This window comes from Eschrichtius robustus, chromosome 7 (genome assembly GCF_028021215.1).
Source record: "Eschrichtius robustus isolate mEscRob2 chromosome 7, mEscRob2.pri, whole genome shotgun sequence".
In the NCBI taxonomy this organism is placed as follows: Eukaryota; Metazoa; Chordata; class Mammalia; order Artiodactyla; family Eschrichtiidae; genus Eschrichtius; species Eschrichtius robustus.
Genome location: NC_090830.1, coordinates 84,297,455 through 84,319,866, shown reverse-complemented (window position 1 = coordinate 84,319,866; position 22,412 = coordinate 84,297,455).

Below are 22,412 nucleotides of genomic sequence, written 5' to 3'. Positions count from 1 at the left end.
CTCAGTGGAAAACACTCAGGCCACCCTTGCCCTAATAAATTCCGGAAGCACAGGCAAGTGTCAGCCTGATCACCTCTCCTTCAGCTGGTCCATCCTGCTGCAAGCTTCTCTCCCATCCTTTAGGTTTTTCAGTGGGACTCTTACTAAGGTCACAGAGTAGTTCCATAGAAGTACCTCTTGTTATTCTTCATGTGAGGAACATAAATCAGTGTTGCTCAGAGTGTGGTCCTGGCAAACTAGATACAGAGTTTGTGCTGGATTGTAAATCAATGCACTGCTTCCTTCATCAAGAAAGTCTTGCTATTTAAAAAAAAATGTCAGCCAAACTAACAATCGACTATAGCAATGTACTCGATTTACTTTCTGGTTCAAGTTCCTTATGTCGTTATAGACTGCGAACAAACGGCTCATGGACTGGCTTGAACAGTTCTTGGCCATTTACTTTGGAATTTATCCACAGTGGAAGCATTGGAATAAAGCATTTGTTGTTGCTGCCAAAATCTGTTCCTCAATCAAAACTGAGGCAGGAAGAATCCTGTTAACAATCCTGAGGTGTATAAGAAAAGATCAAGGACTTGGACCTACACAGATAAATTACAAAGATCCAGATTCTAGAAAGATTTCATAGGCGTGGTTCCTGGTCTTGAGCTCCTGTTCCTCTGAGGTGGTCACTTGCAAATCCTGTGAAGTCATCTATTTCCAGTTTACAGCTAAAACAGACCACACAGCCACGTCCCTGGTTCTTACCTCTTCAGAGCGAGCGGGCCTGATTTCCAGCCTCAAGTGCTGTCTGCAGCCTTTCTCTCACCTAAGAGGCTACTTTGCTCTTCCAGCACAACAACAAATGACTGAGGGCTTCATATATAGATATTCTGTCTCACACTCTCCTGAAGGAGATCACTGTGAGATGCACATCCTGCAGTGGTGCTCAGAGTTTCCCAGTAAGGCACAGGCAAGCATTCACCACATCCTGAGAGCACAGGCAAACATTCGCCACATCCTGAGGGCTCTTCAAAGGGAAGATCCTTCCAGCTGCAACTTCTGGAAGGAAGCTCGCCAAGGAGCCTGTGATGCTGGCGCAGCTTGGCAACCAGGAAGCTCTGAGAGGAACATCGCGGGCAAGGTGTTGCCTTTGCTTGCCTGCCCTGTATCTGTTCCATCAACATGAAGGGCGTACTACAGGCAGAGGACCATCAGAAGCCAGACTGGGAGAGATCTGTCCCTCGGGTCATCATCATCTTTCCGAAAGGATTCAAAGTGGACAGTTAGAAACTGCTTACCCAGCTCTTCCTGGACCACCCACTTGGGCTTCCTATAATCCAAGATCCAGATCATTCATTGCTGACCAACAGTTCCAAAGAGCGTCGGAATTCTGGCTCTCACACCCCACCTTGCTGAGGCGATGAGTCACTCCACGGTGCGGGGACTGACCACGCTCTTCTACCCTCTGCTGAGTCTGGTCTCCCCCTCAGTGTGCCTGCCAGGTGCCAGGGGCTCCTGAGTGTCCTACTCAGGTGGGCAGCACAGGATTCAAGCGCTGTGTGCAAAGGCGACGAGGCAGAGGCCGTGAGTTAGAAAACTCATGATCTAGTGGGGAGACTGGTGAGAAGACAATCACAGGCAAATGTGGTTTCAAGGTTTCATGTCAGAACTTTAACTCTGCCAAGAAGGGACAGACCTCAGAAAATAAAACATAAAATGAAGCTAGGTGAGTTACCTTGGGAAAACCATTTCTTCTTTCTGAGCTTTCCATTTTCTCACCTTGAAAATTCAAACTCTAATCTTCTTCAGGGCGGGGGGTGGTGGGGTTTGAGGACTTAGTGAGCTGAGTTGTGAAAACATTTTGTAAAATGCAGAGTATGATAAAAGGAAAGGAGTGGGGTGATATTTGAATAAATGATATGCTCATATTCTGTCATTCTCATTACATGTTAATGGTTATACTAACTATATAACATTATCCTAACATTATATATTAAATTAATCACAAACCATGTCCAGTCTCTCAGTAAATCCTGCCAGTGATGACTTTGAAATATATCCAGAATCCCTCCATTTCTCGCCACTCCTGCTGGACATCCCTGGCCTCTCTGGTCCAAGCCTCCAGCCACGGCCTCCTCACTCTTTCCTCCCGCTGCCCAACATCATCAACCTTTTATCAACAGGCAGTTTTTTAAATTGTGGTAAAATAGCAGATGGTTCTTCCTAAACATAAATCAACCGTGTCACTCTGCTACGGGAACCCCAGTGATGCCCCCCAAGTCCTAGCAGGGCCGCCTGGTCCTGTATCACTGGTCCCTGCTCCCCTGTGACTACATCTCCCACCTCTCTGCCCTCTGCTCCCTCCGCTGCAGCACATTCATGCCTCAGAGTGCTTGCACTCGAATCTGCTGCCTGGAATGCTTTCCTCCAGAGAGCTAAGAGCTCACACACCTTTACCTCCTTCAGGATTCCTCTCAAACACCAGAGGCACTGCCCAAGCCCTGGTGTGAAAAGCATATTGCCAGCAGCACCCTGCTCCACGTCCTGTACCCGTGCCCTCCTTCATTTTTCTCCATTGCACTTACACCGTCCCACATGTTAGGTATCCGTCCGTTTTCCTAGAGCCTGCCTCCCCAACTAGACTGTCATCTCCTCGAAGGCATAGAAGTCTCCTTTGTTCACCTGAAGGGTGAGTGGTCCACAGCAGTTACCTAATACATGGCTGTGTGAATGAGTGCATGAACGACTGAATGACAAATTGATCAGTCAATCAAGTAGCCCACAATATACTCTCCATACCCCACAGAGTGTTTAGAACAGTCATAGGGGAAAATGGATACCGTGCACTTTGTAAAGTGAGGCTGATTCAGGCAGAAGCGCTGGAATGACCCAGGGAATCACAGTCTCACACAGTCTTACAGTGTGTCAGAAATAACTTCACCCAAACTGGAACCTTTATTCTTCTTCGCCTAGATGCTTAGACCTTGGCCTTCATTTTTTTTTCAAGCATCCTGAATGGCCGAGCTCCACGGTCCCTTCTGCTCCCACAAGGACTCCGCAACAGCAGGAATCCAGCTCCCCACCTCTCTGCTCTATTTATACTCCTTGATCCCTCTGTATGAAAGTTAAAGTCCTCAGAAGCTGAGAGAGGCACAAATGTGCAGATATCACTATTGATTTTTCCCCCCTGGGAGGGACGAAGCTGCCAAGTTGTATGGCTGCAAAGCAGCCGAAATGGCCTGGCAGGGGTCCCAGTCCCCTCCACCCCCCCCCCCCCGCACCCCCCCGCCACACACGGTTCTTCTCTGATCCCCACCTCCCACCACCGAAACCTACAAGACCCCTGTTTCTCCCGCCTGTGCTGTGGACCTTCCAGACCCAGAAGCCATCACAGCTGCGGTTAACGAGCCCAGCAGTTGGTTTCTGCCATTTTTATGTTTAGGCCCAAAGAGAAAATGAAAGCAAATAAAATTCAGGCCACTGCTGTTGATCTCCAGTCATTTCTGAATATTGCTACGGCAACCAACCGGGCCTTTGCAGCCACTCCATCCTTCCTCCCCACACCCTCCTCCACCTGACTGTGTGGCCCAGGAGCCAGGCCATCCAGACGGCATCAGCACAGTGTCCTGTCATGAAAAGGCTTCTGTCCACGGCTTTGGAGGAAAGAACCACCCAGGATCCAGGGCCAGGCAATCAGCTCTGTCCATGTGGCCCATTCCCTGACAGGCCAGCCCCACAGCCAGGCTGGGTCCTAAGATGACACACGGAGGGAGGCTGAGCAAGGAACCGATTGCTGTTAAACACTGTTGAAAATACAGGGAGAAGGAAAGGAAAGAGACCTACCTGCAGCATCTCAAGAGGTTTTACAGCCTGGACTTCCCCTGCTTCCGTCTGAGGAACTGGAAGACTTCAGCAGCCCACGTCATGCAGTCAGGGAGATGTGATTTTGGTGGCTCCGCCCCCTTCCCCTCCAGGCTTTTCACGGACCCCGTGTGTCCCCACCCCCCGCTCCATCCCACCAGGGACCTGGCTTCCTGCTCAGTCCAGCGCTATCATTTTCTTTCCCTGTGATGCATCCCAGAAGGAATGGAGTTAAAATGCATGTGCTTGAAAAGCTGCTCAACATCACTAATTATTAGAGAAATGCAAATCAAAACTACAAAGAGGTATCACCTCACACCAGTTAGAATGGGCATCGTCAGAAAATCTAGAAACAACAAATGCTGGAGAGGGTGCGGAGAAAAGGGAACCCTCTTGCACTGTTGGTGGGAATGTGAATTGATACAGCCACTATGGAGAACAGTATGGAGGTTCCTTAAAAAACTAAAAATAGAACTACCACACGACCCAGCAATCCCACTACTGGGCATATATCCAGAGAAAACCATAATTTGAAAAGACCCATGCACCCCAATGTTCATTGTAGCACTATTTACAATAGCCAGGTCATGGAAGCAACCTAAATGCCCATCGACAGACAAATGGCTAAAGAAGATGTGGTACATATATACAATGGAATATTACTCAGCCATAAAAAGGAACGAAATTGGGTCATTTGTAGAGATGTGGATGGATCTAGAGACTGTCATACAGAGTGAAGTAAGTCAGAAAGAGAAAAACAAATATTGTATATTAACGCATATATGTGGAACCTAGAAAAGTGGTACAGATGAACCGCTTTGCAGGGCAGAAGTTGAGACACAGATGTAGAGAACAAACGTATGGACACCAAGGGGGGAAAGCGGCGGGGGTGGGTGGTGGTGGTGTGATGAATTGGGAGATTGGGATTGACATGTATACACTAATATGTATAAAATAGATAACTAATAAGAACCTGCTGTATAAAAAAATATAAAATTCAGGAGAAGAAAATAAAATGCATGTGCTGAGTTACAGGTGACAGTAACATACGGGCCTGGGGTGGGGAGGGGGCACTCAAAGCTCAGCTCAGGTCAGCTCTGGGGGCTGCGGGGTCTGGAGCCTCAGCCCCTCACACGGCCTGCAGTCTAATAACAGTTGCAATCATGAGAACAGTGCCCATCCCTTCCAGCACACGTGGGTACAGTGGGTATTGACTAATACCCAGTCCTGTGTGAGCACAAGATGCTTAAACAGCAAAACCCTCAACTGCTGCTGGAGTGCATGGTGGAAGGCGCAAAGAACTTTATGGGGAATGTCTTCTAGGCAATAGGTGGCAAGTTCAGAGCTGTTCTATTTCCACCCGAATCAGAGTAGTCTGTAAAGCCCTTCACACGCCAGCAGCACAGGGAGTGGGAGGTGTTTGTAATAGGCAACCACTGTGGCCTTTCATGGCTGAGTGTGAAGGCTCCTGCAGTGTCCTGATCTCTGCAGCAGAAAATAGCCACAGATGCAGCTGGGCCTGCAGCGATGCAATTCGTGAAAATGCACAGCAACAGGGTCCCAGTGGCAGCCTGGTGCTGGCCCACTACCAAGTTCTCTCCACCCCTTTTACTTCTCTCCTCAGATCCCTCTAGTCGTGAGGTAAATCCTTCTCTCTCGCGTGTTTTGTCCAAGATGCTCTCCTTGTCTGCTTCCAATCTCCCCACCTCTTTGAGGCTTAGACCTTGAGAAATAAAACCATGAAGACTTCTGGCTATTTCTGCTTTCAGTTCTCCCTCACCCTTGCAGATCAGAGTCCAAGCATCCACTTAGCTGGAAGAAGGAGAAAAAAGAAACTGGGTTACTATAGGTTCTGCCACTAATCATTCTCATCATCACTGAGCTGATCCCAGGTTCACCAGTTCATACCCCACAGGAGCAGAGAACTGCCATGTTCCTTCCCGAATGCGTATGTGTCCTTAAGGCCAGAGACGATGTAGTTTGAGGTACGATGCAAATATAACATGTACTTAGTGATAAAAATTAATGCTTATTGAATAGTTCTAAGTACTGTAAGTATGAATAGTTATAACTGTTCCAGGTGCATTGCATGCATTGCTCAGTTCATCCTCATAGCATCTTGTAAGGGAAGCACTATTATTGTTCTTATTTTAGAAAGAAGTCGAGACACAGAGAAGGCAAGTGACTTTCCCAAAGTCACACAGCTTGGAATTGGTGGAATCATAACTCAAATTCAGGCAGGCTGAGAGCAGAGCCTCTGGCTCTTCACCACGAGGTTTTACCACCAGGCCCCATCCTGCCCCACCCTGTCTGAGATACACTCCAGATGCCGTGGGACTAAGATAATAATGCAGAGGTGAGGCAGTGCCTTCCTTCCCAGCCCTTCCCAGCTGCCTGCCCCTCTGGCCCCTCAGTGGGCCAGTGAGAGTCCGGTGACTACAGAGATGAAGAAGAAGGCGGCCAGGGCTGGGGCTCAGCTGAGTTACACAGGCACAGACATGGCTGGTTTGTTGAATTTGTATAATACTTCCAAGCTGACAGAAAGTCACTGCCCAGCCCCCTCCCTGAGAAATGCTCCTCTCCCCACCACTCAGGATCTAGCAATTAAGGGGTAACCCCTGGCCTGGTGTGGGACCTCTAGAAGGCACCCACTCATCAGGCTGCCGGGGCCCAGAGAGGCTGTTCCAGTTTATCCTATCAGCCCCACCTTGGCCCACCACTCTTCCTGAGTCAGGTGTTAGGGATGACAAAGGAGACTGAAGCCCTCAGTGGCCTCCTGAGTGCCCAGCTGAACCTCTTTGCCTGCCCTGGCCATGTGCGGCCTGACTGCTGACCAGCTTCGGTCTCTGGTTCCTGGTTTTTCCCAGCCCAGGCTGGTTGGCCAGGTTCCCAGGGGCATGGCTCCTGCCAGCCCTTCCCTTGAAGCTGAGCTCTATTCCTGTTTCTCAGGCGTGGATCCAGATGGGTGCCTCAGTCTGCTTCTGGCACCCCAGCTACAAGCTGCAGCTCTCAAACCTGCCCCCTCCCCCTCCCCCTCCCTCTCCCTCTCCCTCTCCCATCAACTCTTTTTCCCTAAGTCTTGGTGGCATGAATAGCAGGTCCCTCTTGGGAAGGGGAGTGGGCACCCCTGTGGCCCTCCAGCCACTAGTATGGACTGTCCCACTCCCCACTCCCTGCTAGCAGCTGTTTTTTCACCCGGTTAAATCCAGTTCAGCATTATTGGGAAGCCCCTGTGTGTCGGGTGTTAGTGTTACATGACCTAGTTGAGAAAACTGTCCTGTGCTCAACTGATGGTAGTAACTGCTTAGCTATAACAACTGTGCGTCTGACACTGTCCCCAAGTGCTTTAAGTTTATTAAACTTAATCCTCATGTTAAACTCATGAGATAAGAACTGTTACTAAAGAGGACTCTGAGGCACAGAGAAGTTAAGAAACTTCCCCAGGTCACACAGCAAGTCATGGAAGTGTCTGGATTTGAATCTAGCATCTGCAGCTGCAATTGCCATGCTGTGGCTGACGTTCAATAGCAAAAAGGGATAAGTACCAGGACAGGAAAGACCTAGGTTCTCCCCAGTCCTTTAGACAGATGAATTCAAATCCAAATGGACATACTTAGGAAAATGCTTAAAATTGATTGGTTTATCCCAAGACTTCTCACATCTCAAGGGTAGCTTCAGAGCAAATGGAATTGGCCAGCTGCTGGATGAGGAGCCAGGGTTTTCAGGGAGAATGTTCCTTTCTTGGTTACTAGGGAGCCTTTCACCCTGTTTCAGAGAGAGCTCCAGGCTGCTGGAGGAAAGCAGAGCATTCTGGTTAGCCCTGGAGCAGTGCCCGCTGGCCACCCCTGCCAGCAAACCCAGGGGCCGCACAGAACTTTTCCTTCTCTCCAGCGAGCCCACAGGTAGAGGCCAGATTTTCCAGGTGATCACAGATACCCTCTTCCTCATGCCCCAGGAGAGGGAGCCAGGACAGCACCCTCACGGTGCAGTGGCAGTTCCCGGGCAACCTGCAGTTTGGGAACACCTCCCGCAGACAGAGCCAGCTCTCTTCAGATAGCCGGCTAGATGGCGCCACCTGCTGGAGAAATGGAAAGTCTTCTCTCTGGCCACAGCATCAGCGAGCCCTGCTTCCTGTGGCCCCTTGCCCTGGTCCCTGCCTACCTCCTCTATCCCGACCCTGGCCAGAGGGAAGCCTTCAACAGAAAGCTCGTGCCAGGGACACAGGTGTCCACCTCTGGATCTTCCACTGGATCAGTCAGCACACTGTGCATTTCTGTATCTGCCCCGCTTTCTTCTTTCTGCTTCTCAGGGCTCTGACCGTCCTCCCAGACCATCCTCACTGTCACTCCGTGGTGAGGGACTCTAACTCCTTAAACTCCTTGAACCTCAGTTTCCTCATTTATTACGATGCAGGACTGTGGTGAACAAGATAGTGCATCTGTTCCAGGCACTCAGCAAGGTTGGAGGGGGGACCAGTGGTTGTCACTCATCTGCCTAAATGAAGCCATGTGCTGAACATACGTCATGGCAGGCTGGTGACAAATGGGAAACGTATGTGGGTAGATATTCTCAGGTTCTCAAATATTACTGGACGATACCATTTCCTCTGTAAAATGTCTACAGAAGAACAGAGCCCTTTTGAGATAAGGGTTCTGGACAGTTCATTAACTTAACTACCTATGGGCTTGCAGGGTGCAAGTCTCAAATCGTAGCCCCAGCAAGATAATAAATTACTAATAACGTTGGAGCCATAGAGGTTATACCTGGAACACTTAAGTTCTACTATTTCACTTAATAAACGTTATTTTTCTTCCTTTACTAGTTTGCTCCTTGTTCCCTGTAAGCTTAGTCTTTTCCATCTGTTAAGGGCTGAACTGTGTCTCCCTCTTCCACCCCCCCCCCCCAAAAAAAATCATATGTTGAAGCCCTAACCCCCACTATCTTAGAATGTGACTGTATTTAGCGATAATTACCTCTGTAAAGGCCCTAAGTTAAAATTAGGGTGGGTCCTAGTTCAATCTGACTGGTGTCCTCATAAGAAGAGAGAATTTGAAAACACAAAAGGAAGCCACAGACTGAAAACAATTTTTCAAAACGAAGAGCTTGTATTTAAATTAGTTAAAGAACTCTTATAGCTTAATTTTTAAAAAAAGGGAGAAAACCTAATAAAAAATGGGCAAAAGTTTGGGACAGACATTTCCCAAAAGAAGACATACAGGTGGCCAATAGCACATGAAAAGATGCCCAACATCGCTAGTCCCCAGAGAAGTGCTAATTAAAACCAGAACGTGTTACTGCTACACACGCACTAGAATGACTGAAGACATCAAGAACGAGTGTTGGTGAGGTGGCGAGGATGCGGAGCAACGGGAACTCTCGCCTACGTTGCCGGTGGGAATGCAAAATGTTACAGCCAGCTTGCAAAACGATAACGGCAGTATTGTATAATGTTAACATATTCATTTACCATACTGTCCAGCAATTCTATCCCTAGGTATTCACCTTAGAAAAATTAAAATATATGTCCCCATGAAAACATGTATGTGAATAATTACAGCATTATTCATAAAGGCCCCAAACTGGAAACAACATAAGTAATATAGACATACCATGGAATACTACAGAACATTGAAAAGAGACAAAATACTAAGACATGCGACAACATAAATGAAACTCAAAAACATTATGCTAAATAAAAGAAGTCAAACAGAAAAGACTGTGTACTAAATGATTCCATGCGTGACATTCTAGGAGAGGCAACACTATAGTGACAGAAAGCAGATCAGTGGCTGCCTGGGGCTGGGGTAGAGGAAGGGGATCGAGAGAAAATGGGCACAAGGCACATTTTTAGGGTAAAGGGACAGGGGTTTTTTTTTTTGGATTTTTATTTATCTATTATTGTACCTCTTTTATAAACATCTTTATTACATGTATTTTAAATTGAAATATATTTAATGTATAGCCTTGTATAAATTTAAGGTGTACCACATGTTAATTTGATACGTTTATACATTGTGATATGATTGCCACTGTAGTGATAATTAGCACCTCCAACACATTACATAATTATCCTTTCTTTTCATTGGTTGGAATCATTAAATTCTCATCTCTTAGCAAGTTTTATGATTATAATACAATATTGTTGTCTATATTCACTACACTGTGCATTTGATCTCTAGGTCTTATTTACTACTTATTGCAAGTTTGTACCCTTAAACAACCTCTTTCCTAAACACCCGCCTGAAGGATTTTTAAATTAATATTTTTAATCTTGAGATTTTAAACAAGGGGAAAGTGAATAAAAAATCGATTCCATTATATGTATCACATGCCTACAAAGGGTACAAAGAAATTAATAAACAGAGGCTACCTATGGGAAGGGGGGCTGGAGGAGATGATATATTTTTATATATACCCTTTAAAAATCTTTCATATTAGAAACTTTTGAATGTATTTCCTAAAGACAAAATAAGCTTTAAAATAAGCTTACCTTTTTTTATAAAAAAGGGGGGAGAATATGTAAAATTTAATTGTAACTGGAATCACGGGTGTACAAAGAATGCCACACGACACCTTGTTCTGATTCCTTAAAATCTACTTATTTAGAACACTTTTAGAATAGAAACATCCTTCAGTATATAGCAGCCTTCAATGTAACATTACTAAGAAAACAGAATCAAGGAGCGCTGAAGCTGAATATTCTATCATGAGCAGGCAGTGTTAGGTACAGCGAGAGCCTGCCTCTCCTCTCTGAGCTCTCAGCACGCTTTTCGTACCCTCTTTCACTCAGCTCCAGCCACAGTGGCCTTCTCCCCGTTCCTCAGTCCAGCCTCAGGGCCCTTACTCTGGTTGTAAAGGGACTATTGTTAATATTGATTAGGACGGAAGTAACAGGATTGTGTATACTCAGCAAGATTCGTTAAAGTGTATTTTTGAAATGGGTGAATATTATTATATACAACTATAACTATTTCCATAATAAACAAAAAGAGGACAAAAAAAGAGAGACACCAGGAGTGCGTGCACGGAGAAAAGACAGTGTAAGGACACTGCAAGAAGGCAGCCAGGGGCTTCCCTGGTGGCGCAGTGGTTGAGAATGGGCCTGCCAATGCAGGGGACGCGGGTTCGAGCCCTGGTCTGGGAGGATCCCACATGCCGCGGAGCAACTGGGCCCGTGAGCCACAACTACTGAGCCTGCGCGTCTGGAGCTTGTGCCCGGCAACAAGAGAGGCCGTGGCAGTGAAAGGCACGCGCACCGCGATGAGGAGTGGCCCCCGCTTGCCTCAACTGGAGAAAGCCCTTGTGCAGAAACAAAGACCCAACACAGCCAAAAATAAATAAATAAAAATAAGTAAATTTACAAAAATCACTCGCTTTAAAAAAAAAAAAAAAAAAAAAAAAGAAGGCAGCCATCTGCAAGCCAAGGAGAGGGACCTCAGGAGAAATCAAACCTGCTGACACCTTGATTTTGGACCTCTTCACCTCCAGAACTGCGAGACAATAGATTTCTGTTGATTAAGCCACCCAGGCTGTGGTGTTTCGCTATGGCAGCCCTAGCAGACTAAGACACCACCTTAGTACAATAAAGACAGCAGCTGCTCCGGGAGATAGGACTTCCATCCACGTGGAGATCAGCCAGGAGGCAGGACTCGGGCTGGGATGGACTCCCACTTACAGCCAGGCAGGGCCTGAGTACACTGGGCAGCCTGGCAGGACCGGCCCAAGGGCCCTGGAGGATGCCGGCCTGGATTTCTGCTTCTCTCTGTCCTTACTAGAGAGTCTCCGATTCCCCCTGCAGAGGAAACGACTCATAAACCACAGTGCCCCGCTTTGGGGGTCACAGCAGGGCAGGGTATCCCTTAAAAAAAGGAAAAAAACCTAATAAAAAATGGACAAAAGTTTGGGACAGACATTTCCCAAAAGAAGATATACAGGTGGCTCTAAAGAGAGGCTGAATTTTATGGCTGTGTGAGATGTTTACAACAGAAACATTTGTGTCTCAAACTGCTCTCAGGTTGCTGAACTAAGTTTCCTCTGAAGCTGAAAAGTACCCATCCATCTGCTTGATGGTGACTTCCCCAGAGGCAAAGAGAGCAGAGGCTTGGGCAGCTGGAATGGGGTTGGGCTGGGAAGGTGATGACAAGTCAAGCCAAGACTGAAGTGGTACTGTGGACGTCCCTCTACAGGCAAAGCAACTGTATATTTGATCAGAATATAGTTAAAAAAAAAAAAAAAATGTTAAAAATTGTCTCTGATTTGTGAATTCATTTGTATGAAAAGTTTTACAAAGATTTATAAAATCAGTAACAGTTAATTACACATTCAAAGCATTTTATTTTGAACATAGTATGTCATGAAAGTATACAAAATCATTTTTAAACTTTTATCAATTAAATCAAGAGTGTCAGGTCTCAGCTTGAGCCTAAGCTGGATCCGGATCTGTTCAAAAGAAGCTGGTGAACAAGGACTGGGGGCTTCCCGCTCAGCGAAGGGGAAATGGACCAGGACAGGCTTGACCCCGGATCAGAGAGAACGGTCCAGGGATGTGGGAGGAGTGACCACACAGATGTTGCAGAATCCGCCCACAGGCTGTCCCAGAAACTTGCTGGCTCCTAAAGGGAACAAAAATCAAATCAAAAAGCAGCCTTTCCCTTAAAAATGCTGAAGACCCAGGCGTGGGCAGCACCTGCCTTGGTCCCGAGGCGGGTTAGACCCCAAGCATTAATGGATTTGTTTTCTGTGTACTTCCTTCCTTTCCCCCAGTTACCCTGGGGGCACCCCAAGATAAAACAAAGACTCTGAGAGACAGACACTGATCTTGGTAAAAGAGAGCAAATCTCCAACGTGTTTTTCCCAAACCAGGAGCTTTGATTTTGCTCCCTGAATTTCATTTAAGAGTAAGGCTGGAGAGAAGGAAGGGAGAGGCTGATGGAGACAAGGACAGAGGAGAAATGTGGGTAGGAAGCAAAATGGGAAGGAAAAGAAAGACCAGCAAGCAGAAGATCCAGGAGCCAACTGAAAGGGCCCCTGCACAAGCTGTCCTCCAAGGCGACTCCCTCACCAGCCCGTCCTGTGGACAGCAGCCCTGGACTCCTGTAAACCCCTGTGAACAGGTGCTGTGGGCCTTGGGCAAAGCTGGTGGGGAGCGTGAAGAACAAACCTCGGCATGACCATCATGGAATATTCCTATGGTCCAGGGCAATGGGGGGCACAGTCCTGGTGTGACAATATTGTCTAGTGCCTGGTAGCCAAAAGGACAGGGAAGCACCCATCCCATCTTGCCACAAGGCACTGCAGCGCTGGCTGGCGTCACGAGGCCTTCAGAGCCCTAAGCATGGTATCTGGCAGAAGTGGACAGCCCCCAGTGGGAGATGCCGGTTCCTGGTGAGAGCTGGAGGGAGCAGAGAAGCAGAAAGGTCTGGCAGAAGCAGCTGCACAGCAGAAAATGGCCAGGAGCAGAACCAACCGTTCGTGAGCACCCTGGAACTCCAGGAGCGCCTAGATCAAGGAGGGAGGGCCCAGGCCCTGGGTGAGCAGGTAGGGCAGGTACCCTGAAATCAGATGACTCAGGTTAGTGTAACCCCATTTGTGCTCCCAGCCAGACTAGTGAGGAACTGGGCTGATCCAAGACACGGCTGAAAATGCAACTCCCATCTGGCAAAATCCGTTTGTCAAGTTTATGACATATCTGATGGAGAAAAAAGGATGACAGGTTCACCACAAATTATGCAAATAGAAAAGCAGTGTACAGTTTTTAACTCCAGGAAAATGAAAAGCTGTACAAGAAGGAAGATGTAATCATAGGACCAACTTGACCTTTAGTGAACAGTATTTTTCATTAAACTGAGAGGACTTGGGTGGTTGAGAAGACTGAAAAGAGGACTGGGGGCAGGAGACAGGACAGCTGACTCTACATCAATTATCTACATAGATAATTGCCTAACACTGAGAGGTCGAGAAACAGCAGTCTAATCTTGTAATTCAGAAAAATAAATACTAGGAAAAATAGCTGAAGAATTGAGGCAGGTTGTGTTTAGGGAGCCACACCGAGTGGCACAAAGGAAGGGGGAGCTGGGTCCTGCCGGGTCCTGCCTCCAGGCCTGTGAGTCATCTTGGACCCGTGAACTCTCCACTCTGGAACTCATTTTCCCCATTTGTATCATGGTGGTGCTGTGTAAGTGATCTCTAGTGGCCGTCCGGCTCTGGGGTGTGGGGTTCAAAGCATATGGCTTTATGGGAATGGATACACTGTGGGTACTGGGCGTGAGAATAAATGCATTTTTCATGATCATAATGACCTGAGGGTCACACAGAACTGGACCAGACCAGCCCCAGCGTGCGTCTCAGAATGGTGCTCAAACTACAACAGGCGGCCTCAGCACTTTCTCAGCTCAGCCAAAGGAAACTCTGCCCACCTGCTCCCAGGCTCAGGGCCCGGCCACAAGAAGGCACCTCTGGAGTCACTGAACCACATTCTTTATTGCAGATACTGACAGTCATCCCAGCAGGATCCATCTCTATCTCTGCAACCTCCTCTCCGCACTCTCAGCGCCCGCTTTGACCTCCTGCACCCCCTATCCCATAATTCATCCCCACCAACAGACCATATTAGCACCCTATCTGGTGAACAGGACATGCATCTACATGTAGAGAGAACGAATGAGTGAATGAATGAATGAAATCATATACTAACTCCCTGTGCATTGAATGTCTTTCCTATACTCCAGAATTGAAGGAATTACGGCAACGAAGAGATACAAAGCAGATGGAAACTGACATGCACACTCCACTCAGAGAGAAGAGGGAAATGACAGTGAAAAAGACATTAGATTCCTTGTATAAGTTTCCTCTAGAGGCAAAACTATTGTGGGAAAATGAGGGAAGCAGTCCCTGTAGAAAGTAACTTTCTACAAATCTTCCAAGAAATTTTCCAGGACCTGGTACCCAGCAAAGGTGCATGTGGCCATATGGCCAAATGACCCTTTCTTTTACACATAAGGCAAGTCAGGATGGAAAATGCTGGTTATCTTCGAGACTGAAGCTCTGAGGGGAGAAGAGAACTAGCATGTGTTTAGGACCTACTATACGTCACCAATTTTTATGTATTTCCTCATTTAATCCTGACAATGACCTTGTGAAGCAGGAATCATTACCCTGATTTACAAATGAAGAAACTGGACCTCTCAAAGCTAATTTATCTTCCTTTAGGTCACATAGCTAGTGAGTGTCAAAGCTGGGATTCAACCCAAAGGCCAGGTCATGACAAAACGCACTGTTCTCCCTTCTAAGTACCGACTTGCACAGACTTACTCCACGAGATTCTTGACCTGGCTGAGGAGGGGCATGCAGTGCCAGGCCCCAGGAGGGAATGTGTGTGCGGTGCCTTCTCTGTGCCTAGCTGCCACGTGCAGAGACTAAGCCACATTTTCCAGGCTGGGGTGTAGGTGGAAGGTCACAGAAGTTTGTTGGCCAGAGGGGGACCATGTTGAAAGGGGCGCAGGAGAGGGGAATTGGTGCAAGTGTATTCCTTCAACAAATGGGAGACTCAGTCACATCATATTAGCTCTATTCCCTACCAAATGGATCTCTCCGTTTTTTCCGTTTCCATGTATTCTAAATGCATTTAAATGAACTGATTATTTAACAGTTTCTATGGGTTTTCTGGTGTTTGTTTTTGAAATTTTTGTTTTTCTTTGACAGTGTTGAATCATCAAAATATTGTAAAGCATTCTGGCTCACTAATTGCTACACTCCTGCCTAATTGCCTGCTGTTTCATTTCTTCTTTGTTAAAATGACACAAGGTTTTCTGTTTTGTTGCTTCCCAAAAACAAACGGTGCTGCTTCACTACCCCTCCATCTGTGCCTTCACCAGGATAACAGCACACACAGCAAATTCCACAGACCATCGGTCCTGGGCAGGGGGTGGGGAGCAGGCACTGGGAAGGATGGGATGGGGAGCACAGTGGCCTGCCTCTTCCCTGCATTCCTGAAGCTCCTTCCCCAGCCCCCCTGGCTCACGTCATCCAATGGATCTGCTGACATCTTCAGCACCTCTTAGTTGCCTATACACTCAGGTGCCCTATGCCATGAAGCTGGTGGAACCTAGAAGCCCCTGCCTTTAGTTATAGAGACTCCACATGTAGCCCTATTTATCCATCCAGAAACTACAGCCTTAAACCAACCAGCCTCGCCTGTGCCACAGAACTGTGCTCCGCTGACACCTGAAGTATGGGTCCCACGTGACGCTCAGCACATGAACTCTTTGTAGCATCCTATGTTTCTGACCTCTCCCTGAGCCTCCCTTCCCCAATAGGAATGGGAATTGGGGATATGGATACATTTTTCTAAGCACACCTCTGCCCTTTCCATAGAACCTTGCCAAAACCAGTTGTTGGTTGGAAGCCAATATTATGATCCTGGCCTTCTATTATTGTGGAAGAGAAAATACTGAGGCCCAATGAGGGGAAGTAGAGTCCAAGGTCACAGTGTGAGTCAGTGGCAGAGCTGGGACCAGACCTGGGAGCTGGACTTCAAAACCAGTGCTATGCTAATTCCAGACTTTACTCCTGTGAAAGAAAACTCAACACCCTGATGTTCTTCTAAAGACCCGAGGATGCCTGGAAAAGTGGAGAATGATAGCTGGGAGACCTGGCTTGTCAGCAGCATTTGTGCAAGGGGTCAGGGGTTTGGGTGGCCTGGAAGGGTCTGTGAGTCAACACTATGATAAACCTGCTATAAAGTAACCAACAAATGTAGAATCAAAGTATTAATACACTATCTAATGTGACATATATATGTTATATATATATACTATACACACACACACACACACACACACACACACACACACACGTATACATTTAGCTTAACCAAATTTTGCTGCCAGAGTAAGGGACATGATCATCTTTCTTAACCTGACCCCACGTGGAGGGTTGTGTTCACTTTAAGAGGAAAATTGACAAACTGGAGCATTCCCAAAGAAAAGCAACCAAGAAGCCAAGCTAACTCAAAATAATAATAATAATGTGAGGAATTATGTATAAAAGCCGAAGAGAAGTTTAGTTTACAGAATTTACAGAAGACTAAACATGTATTGTATCTGACCTCAAATAGCTGAAAAATAATGTGAAAAAGAGAACAGAATTGTTCTGGTCATTTTGGAGAGCCAAGCTGGAAGCCAGGCTTTCTCTTTGGAGAAAGATAAAAGTGAATTTTAACCACTGGAACTCTTTAAAATATGAAGATTATCATGTAAAGTAGTGAGTTCCCCACCATTTCAGGTGTCCAAGCAGAGACGGCGTCTCCAGGGAGACACCAGAGGACTTACCGAGTGTGCTTTAGAAGGAATTCAAGCAACAGAGATGAGTTTGAACTAGATCAAGTGTATTCTGCCATCTGATAAAGTCTACATTCCTTTCCCTGAAGTTCAGAGCGAGGAGAGAAGAGGGAAGAAAGAGGAGAGGGTAGCGGAGCTGAGCCTCCGTTTGGAGGTAGGGTCAGAGAAGCTGAAAGTGTTTTCACCAGTCTGCGTACCTCTTAATATCCTTCTATATTAGCCAGGATCCCTCGGTTGCACAATATAGAAGCTCATGCATTTTTAGGCAAAATACAGATGTTTATTGTAAGAACACAGGGTGTCTTGTGAAAACTGGAAAACTCCCTCTCCTTCATCTCCACCTCTCCCAGAATATCGTCCATCCTCTCTTTCTGCAGACCACTTTATTGCATTCTCCAGAGTCTTAGGTGCATGAGTTTAGAATTTTCTTCTGCAGTTTTCTCAAGTTTACTTGAGGTTAAGAATCATCTGGGGTGCTTGTTTCAGAAATGGATTGCTGGTGCACAACATAGACATCCTGATTTGGAATTTCTGGGGGGGGGCGGGTAGTCCTGATATTCCAGTGACTCTTATCAGGGAAGTTTGAAAATCTTTGCAGAGGCAACTGGGAGTCATTGAAGGTTTGAGAGCAGAGTCGTGACATAAGTAGTCATGCTTCTGGGAGATTAATTAGGTGGCTCTGTAGAAGCCAGACTGTCAGTATCGAGCTGCAGAGAGCCCTGATGAGGGAGACCCGGGATGGTATCTCTAAGATCTGAGTGGAGGGACACGAAGCACAGGCCCTGTGGCCAAGTCTTCCTCTCATGATCCCACCTTCCTGGCCACTGTTGACAGGAACAGCATGCACACATGACATTGGTGGAGACAACTGGGATCCTCCCTCACAGGGGTTCAGAATGACAACTGAATGACCCTCTACCTCATCTCCCTGGTCCAATCCTTCTCAGGTCAAAGCCCACCCCTATACAGATGTCCTGAGCCAGGTGACACTTCACCCTCCATTGAGTACTCATGTCACCTGTCCTTGGCCTCTCTTCTGACCCTAATTACAATACTTCCTTCCATCCGACATCAAGGATGTACGTGTCCACTTCACCACCAGACTATAAACTCTATTAGGAATGAGGACTCTACTTCATGCATCTTTGTTCCTATCCAACATTCCTTACACATATACATCAGCCCGGGCATCAAAAAGTATTTTGCTAACTACTTGTTCCATGGAAATGGTGATTCCTCTCAATTTCCTTCTAGCCAGTTGTTGAAGTGGCCAGGAGGTTTCCCACATGAGTGCTGAGAATGAGACCTCAGAGCTACCATAAGGTATCTGCATTTTACCTCTTGTCCTCCAGCACCTTTTATGGGGATTTCTCCTTCCTTCACCCACTCAAAAAGTGAGGGCCACTACCCAGTGCCCAGCCAAGCCCAGTTGCTGCTCATTAGGCGTCAAAGCTCAATGCCAAGGGCACTAAAAGTCAATGTTGCTGCCATCCTAGATTCCAAATCTATCTGTGCCTTGTCTTTTCTGTGTCCCAAAGAAACACACTTAATACATTTATTCATTCAAAATATATTACTGTGGGTCTGCTTGGTACCAGGGCCACTGCTAGGTTGTAGAAGATCATTAAGATACAGCCCATTCAGATTCAGTTACTTTAAGGCTCAGACATCTGTCACAAGGGTCTGGGGTGAAGGATAGTCTTCCTGGGAATCTCACCTCACCTCTCCCATAGTGGCCCCTTGGCCTGCAGCCAGGCATGTGCACCACAATTCTGTCTTCCCCCCGGGGGACTTCATGTCAAGAGTGTTCCCAATGTCTTCCTCTGAATTAACGCAGGGTCAACTCCCACCTCCGTACAGTCCTCCAGACCATGCTGACTCCTAGAGTCGATACAGCTTAAACCCACACTAACAAATATCTGTTGAATATTGAATGACTGTCTTTCACATACAAATCCTCTATAGACAAACACACGCCCTCCGCTTTCCATTTGACCCTTCACACACATCCTTCTACATCCCAATAACTAAGAGGGCTTCGTGGCTCTTAAAGGACTTTCAACCATGTAAGTTGAGGGCCTCATAGCATTTGTGAGAAGTCACTGGAGAGGACAGTTGTACTAATTGTCCTACAATTATCTTAGAGATGAGGCACGTGAGCCTCAGACACTAAGAGCTTCTCGGAGCTGGAAGGATTGGCCGTGGCATTTGGGCCCAGGTTCTCTGCTCCTAGTTGCTGTCCTTCCAATCCAGCTTCTCTAGGAGGGGCAAAGAGTCACCTGTATTAAGCACCTACTATGTTGCAGGTATCTTCCATGCTTTACTTCATCTAATCCTTTCAGTGGCCCCATGAGGCAGATGGCATTGCCCCCATTTTACAAGTGAGGTGACTGAGATACAGGGAGGTCAAGGTCACCCAGCAAGTAAATGATGGGGGCAGGATTCCAACTCAGGTCACTTGGATCTAAAACCCATGCACTTGGCCCTCACCACATTGCCCCACCACATAGAAGACTCTATATCCTGTGACCGTCTCATTAGAAAACCAGCTGTCATGCTACTGCAGCTAAAGCAATCCTCATAAATAAATTACCTCCCTAATCAATCAAATAATGAACAGTAAAGGGTGTTTTAATTCCCAGACTTCCAACCAGCCGAGTAGAGCGCTATATGTAGTTGGTCTGTGCTGCCCCTGTGTAATGTCACAACACATTCCCAGCTGAATAACCACAAAACTGGAAAAGTCAACAAGTGCATTAGCCCAAACAAGGACATCTTGTTGCAGGACCGAATGCCCTTCCACATCATAAAAGCACCTAAAAAATTGCCAGAATTCTAGGATCTCGGTTGTAGCGTGAAATCCTATCTATAGAAGCTTTATTAAAACACAGATTACACACACTACAAACTAGGACTTTAGCTCATTTTTCAGATAGGCAATGGTACAGACTTCCTTAGATCTTCCTTCTGCCGTGTTCCTTTCCCCACCAATGTAGTGGCTTTCCCGTGGGAAGAGAATCGGGGCAGGGGAGGGTGGCAGGCGAGCCTGACTGGAGATCAGTGTGGGGCGCAGAGAGGCTGGACTGAGGGGCAGGAGAAGGCACGACCTCACCTGGGGACCACAGGACTCCTCCTGGGTGGTTCCTACCGGGCACTGCTTTGCCTTTATCCTCATGTTTCCACCTCTCATTCTTCCCACCCTGGGGCAAATACCCCCATCATTGTCCTGTGGGCCAAGTGGGACAGCGAGAAGGCATTGAGGACACCAGCCCACTTGGCTGCTCTTATGGAGAAATCACTTGTTCTGCTCCCAGAGTCAGCCTCCTCTGGGGTTGAACACTGGCCAGAGGGCTCCCGCCATTCCACAGCCGTCTCCTGCATGACTTTTGGCCATGGTTTCCTCCTTCCATCTGTCCCCACAGGCTTTCCATACTTCAGAGATTCAGCAGGTTTTGTCCACTGAGAATTCACTTACTCTCCCTGTAAGGAATTCCCTGAGGATCTGAGCCACCAAAACTCATGGTGTACTGATTCTGCCTTCTTCAACTCCTGTGCCATTTCCCCAACACTGCTGTCACTCCAGGCTTTCTTCTAATGCATGAAATACTTTCCCTAAATCGCCACATGTTTGAAAGTAAGCTGCTATTACGTGCCAACAACAGAGGCAGGTAAGCGACAGCGGGTTTCAAGAAGCACCCTATAAAAATCAAGACAAGATTTAAGTGGTGAGGAGAAGGTTTCTGAAAAGGCAGCATCACCTCAACAGGTCCCAAACTGAGCTCGTTGTCTTCCCCACCATCCTCTCTTTGTAGATGCTCTATCCTGATGACTGGCCTTCTCGTCCGTTCAGTCACTCACTCCAGAAAGTGGGAGTCAGCCCTGAAGTCCTATATCCAATCAGTAGGCAAGCACTGTCAATTTTGTCTCCTTGATCTGACTCAAACATGCCCCCTTCTCTCCATCCCTAAATGACGTTACCAGATTCCAGGCTTTACTGTCTCTCACGTGGATGATTGCGGTAGCTTCCTAACTAGTCTGCCTATCTGTGGTTTCCCCTGAATAACCCAATCCTCCCTCAACTCTGATGCCTCGGGGGTCTTTAGAAAATGCCTACTAAGATCTGAAAACACTGCTTGGTAGTGTCTGCCTGTACTTTCAGTCCATCCAACTCCGGAACTGCACAAACAGTAAGCATTTTCCTGGCTCTCCTCGACCAATTTAGAGCCACTTATAGGTGCACATGCAGGCCATGCTGTTTCACACTTACATTCCTCAGTGCACACTGTTCTCTCCATCTAGATGCTCCTTCCCAGGTCTACCTAGAACATCTCCAGTCTTCTACCAAGAAAATCCCTACTCTTCTCCAAACTCTTCCTCAGGTACAGTCTATGGTACCAACACTTACCTAACACTTCCAGTCTCCCTTTAGCACGTATTAGTTTTGCCTGTGTATTTTTTATATACTTTGGCAAACTTATTTACTTAATTTAATATTTTGACAACACATTTTGTTTTACTTCAGTCAAATCACAACACTTTCTTACTGCTGCAAAGTGCATCTACAATTTTCTATTACAGATCCACTTGTAAAAGGTTTCCTGTGACATTACAGCAAGCCTCTTCTCTCAAACAGAGAATATTCCCAAATTCATCCTCAAGTAAAAATAAAAACTCCAGAGGGCTGGTCCCACTGAATGAACTGAACTAAATTCTACCAAACTAATTCACTGCAGAAGACTTGAAGTTCATCACTTGTTTTAAAGAGTTTGAGTATGTATTTTTCTATCTTCCCTGGAAAATGATATTTAAGGTAATAGATCATGACATACTTTAAGTTAAGGTAAAATAAATCACTCCCATCCTAAGTATTGGCAAATGGCACAAGGTACCCTGAGACTAGCAGGAAAAAGAAAAGATCAAGAAAAGCTATTGTATGGGGCAGAAATCATGGGGCAAGTCACTCAGTGCCAAAATATAATAACTTTTATGGGGAATATTTTTGAGTGTTATTCTAAAGAGTAGGATATGATTCCTCGACAAAGAGGAAAATGATCAGAAAAATGCATCAAGTAGCTATCATATGACAACCATTTTGTTAAGCACTTTACAAACATTTAATCTCACAACAGCCATGCAAAATGTGTGTCATTAGCCATTTGTTAAAAAAAAAAAAAGAAAGGAAAAAGAAAAAAGAAATTAGGTTAAAAATAGAAGATATTCCTAATTTTATGC